We start from the raw sequence: 4,575 nt of genomic DNA on the forward strand, positions 1-4,575 counted from the left end.
AAGTATAACCCCTCATTTTAGGTTATAGAGTTCCGCTCCAATGAGCCATTCGTAGGGAAAAAAACCGGTTGAAACATGAAACTAAAGCAACTCTATCCAGTTTTGGAGATTGAATAAAGCGTCATGCAATAGTGCCATCCTTTAGAGGAACACTCACAGTGCCATGAGGCGATGCTGTCACACGTCCCACTCCCACTTACTATAAACACTCTCTCTACTCACCATGTTATTGACCTACCCAAATGCCACAAGTAGGGGGACAACCATGGTGCTTCAAGGCCGAGTGTAGATCTCACGATGTGAATTTACAAGAAAAACTGTATAGAGGATAAAATGAAGTATCATATACCCCATTTTCCTCCCATTGAGTGTTTTACCTAGGGTTAATAAACTTAGGAAAAACTCTGCTATTGATTTTTACTAGGTGAGTGTTTAATTTGCTAAAAAAACAACACTTGTCTTTAATGATTAAATTTTTTTTATTCAAGTCTCATTAAACTCTTTAATAGACTCTAATCAAACTTGCATGCATGTAACAAATCTATCTAATTCACCTTTTCAGGTAGGTTCCTAGGTAGGGGTGCGACGTTTCCGTCAACTTAAGTACCCCAGCCTAGACAGAACCCACCATAGACAAAAGGTTCCTTATAAGCACATTTGTTACATATTTAATCTTTTATTAAGAATCAATTTAATCTTGTTAAACCGATTAAAAAGATTAAACTAATAATTTTAATCTTATTAGAAGTATGATCTTATGTCTATCTGAATCATGTTCTAAAATAATTTTAAAAAATGGTTATCACCTAAGATTTGCATGCAACTCTTAATTATTGATTTTAGTTGTAATTTCATTTAGTTATAACGATTATAAATAAAGGAACAATTAAAACATTCATTGCATGCTTGACATACTTCGGTTAATCATAACATTTATAAATTAACCTAAGGTAGTGTCATGCTTCATGCAATCTAAATTCATTACTAACATAGATAACAATTATATAATAAGGTAATGAATCATATTATAGCATACTTCCATACATTCATTCAACCACATATTATAGCAATTATAATATAAATGATGCATGGATATGCTATAAATGCATGCATATATATACTATAACATTTATACTATATGGTGCGTGTGCATGCTATATAATTTAAATGCATATACATATATTATAACACTTATAATATAAAATGATGCATAACCTATGGTGGGTTTTGAAACAATATGACATACAATATGACATATAAGAAAAAACATACATCATATGTATATTTAATACTAACATGGAATGGACCGGGATAGGACACGTAAAAGGAATTTAAAAACTAATTATTACAAGAATAAGAGCCATCCAGTTCAAAGCAAGTGAAGCATGCCTTGAACCACTCAAACCAAATCACGTACTATGGAACTCTCTGCAATGATCGTGTAGCAAACAATGTAATAAAAGTTGTAGAAACTTGCTGCAAGATCTTCTAGCAAAAGCTACACAATCGTGTAGAAAAACCCACACGATCTTGTAGCATAAGCTGCATGATCGTTTAGAAAATGCTACAAAATCATTTAACAAATCTATACGATCGTTTAGCAAAATCTACATGATCGTGTTGCAAAAAGCTACATGATTCTGCATAAATGCTTTCTTCCTCATTGAAGTAGTGGTTTGAATTTCCTCTTTGAAGCTCACATGAAATAACACAAGTGATTCGAAACATTAAATATCTGTTGGGATTGGTGTCATAATTCTCCCAGTCTCGTAGTTTGTAAACTGTACACATTTTTTTAATAAAATAAGAGTTATTTTATTTGGCATTTACTCATATCCAATAAACAAAGCTCCATGGTTATTGTATTTAAACTTAAGCATGTATATGAGATATACAAGTGAATCATGACTTAAGTGATAACCTAAAAAGGTCTATAGTATACGGATTAAGGTGGGACACCTGATTCTAGTGACATTTCGGATATTGCCCGCTTTGTAGAGGCTTGCAAGTATTGTAAACTACTACAGATGGTAGATCCGAACCATTCATGTGGAGACATGCGAGCGGGGGTGTCCTATACAGAGAGTTTTTTTTAAGACCACACCACGAGATGACAAGTCTCTTTATATAACGTCGTTGATACTTGAGACTTACATTTCACCTAAATGACCATAGGTGACATGACCTCAATCCTGAGTATTTTGAGAACTCCTGCATTTGAGGGCGGTCCATTGAGTAGTATGGGTGAGACTGGCCAGATTTCCAACTCAACATGCCTACCTTTTTGGGGATTTGTCTGATCTGGGAGTTGGGAACTCAGTTACATAAGATGAAATTCACTCCTTCTCTGAAGCAGATTGCTCGCTTAAGGGCTGATTCCGGGTCTTGATCGTAGTGGCCACAACTTCTCTTTGGAAGAGAGGACTCAGTCATAGTAGGACTATGACTTATGTATATTAAAGGGATCAGTGGTACTTAAGGAGTTAGATGTAACTACAGGGACATAACGGTTATTGGCTTAACTGTATTTAGGAGCGTTCTGTGAAGGGTTATCGCACTATTGATTGGTTGATATGGACACAAAATATATATGTAGTAAGGAGAGTTCAGCTGTCGGTCTTTAGTGGAGTGCTTGGAAGTTAACAGATGGTGGATCCCGTGTCTAAAGAGTTTAGTCAATTATTCACGTACCGTTGGAGCTTCAAGCTACAAGTCCATAAGGTCCCCTTGGTAGCTCAATGGATTCAAGTTGAGAATTGGTTCTTGGTGTTGATTTGAAATGTTCAAATTGACAATTGGAATTTCGATATATATGATATGATCGGTGTGATGTATGAGATACATCAAGTGGAGGATTAATGTAAATGATATTTACATTAAGTACCATGAAATAGAAAAAGAACTATGGTTTATATGTTTTATGAGATGAAATATTAAAACTATAGGTTATAAATATATTATGGTAAGTTTGTTATCACATATATTTATAAAAATATCAATTATTGGATAATTATATCTTTTTCTCTAATAATCAATTGAGTGGGAGGTTATTGGTAGTTTCATGGTAACCGTGAGATAAAATGAAATTTTTTTTCCTAAATTTAGTAGATTTCAGAAAGAGTTTCTATTTTTGGCAAATATTCACGGTGTTGCTATCAAGTGAATAGGATTCACTAAATGATAGCAGAAGAGAGACTAAACGATCGTGGAGTAACACTACATGACAGTTTACTCAGTTGATCGTCTTCTAAACGATCGCGGGGCTTTTGCTATACGATAGCTTGCCATCTTCTAAACGATTGGGCAGTTGTCTATACGATAGACTCTTGTCATCTCCTACTTGCTCAATTGTTTACACGATTGTTACTCCTCTGGTCTCTTCCTTTAACTAAGTCCACACATAGGCCACACTTCTGGATTCTCACGACGAGAATACCAAGGTAGCTATTGTAGTGGAGTCTTACTCAACTCGATTGGCATCGAGGTTTTTGGAGGCCGTTTGTTGTGTTCACGGTGTTTGGTGGTGGTTGCTGATTGATCGTGTGGTGTTGCGATCGCTGTGTTCGAGCGTTCATGTGTTGCAGTCTTGGAGATTGAACAAGCGTTCATGATCGAAGGAGTTTGAAGATGAGTCTTCAAAGGTATGTATAATATTTCCCTTGTTTATCTGGTAAAGCATGCTGTAATTTTGTATTGTGCATGACCGGTTAGTTTCTGTTCCTTGATTGTAATTGTTTCTGTTCAATTTTGAATGAAATTTGTTACGATCATTCCGCTGCTCATTGAAATCCTTATGTCTGATTTCTTTCAATATCGACTCTATCGCATAAATATGCCCAAAACAAGAGCATTTACAAACCAAACTTGTAAAAGAATAAAGTTTTAAAACTAAGTATCCTATCCTAAAACATCCATCAACAAAACCACATTCATCATTAAACCATTCTCGCATGAATCATGAACAGAATGCAGAACATTAAAACCCACCATTACTGTAAAAATTGATTCAATAAGAAATGGAATTTGGGATTAGTAAACCAACAATCATGGCTGTAATACCAATTGAAGGATCACATTGAAGAAAACCTTGAGCGAAAGTAGGATCGTCCCAATTTCCATTTTTTAGAGAAAGTATTTTTTACCAAAAAGAAAGAACAAATTATGCATTTACATAAATTATAGCATCCTTAATTAAAAGGAAACTTAGGATTTCATAAACCCTTACCTTTGAAGACCTTCTTCAAGATTCCCTCGATCAAGAAACAAACACTACCACGAATGAGACCTTGGTATTCTCAAGTAGAAAACCCAGGAGTGGTGGACTCTAATTATTTCAGAATGGGGGAATGATTGAGAATAGAGAGCAGGATGAGGAATTGTGATTGATCTTTAAGAACAACAACTCTCACAGAACGTTTTTTTTTTTTTTTTTTTTTGTCTTCTACTCTGTCACATTTGATCAAGGAGACTCTCCCTTATCCAAAAACAAATAACACCATCCATCCACTTACGTGAGTGGAGAGAAAAGAGGAGGGGGGAGTTATAACTTCGTCCTTCACTTAAATTAAAATAACA

This window comes from Benincasa hispida, chromosome 5 (genome assembly GCF_009727055.1).
Source record: "Benincasa hispida cultivar B227 chromosome 5, ASM972705v1, whole genome shotgun sequence".
Taxonomy (NCBI): domain Eukaryota; kingdom Viridiplantae; phylum Streptophyta; class Magnoliopsida; order Cucurbitales; family Cucurbitaceae; genus Benincasa; species Benincasa hispida.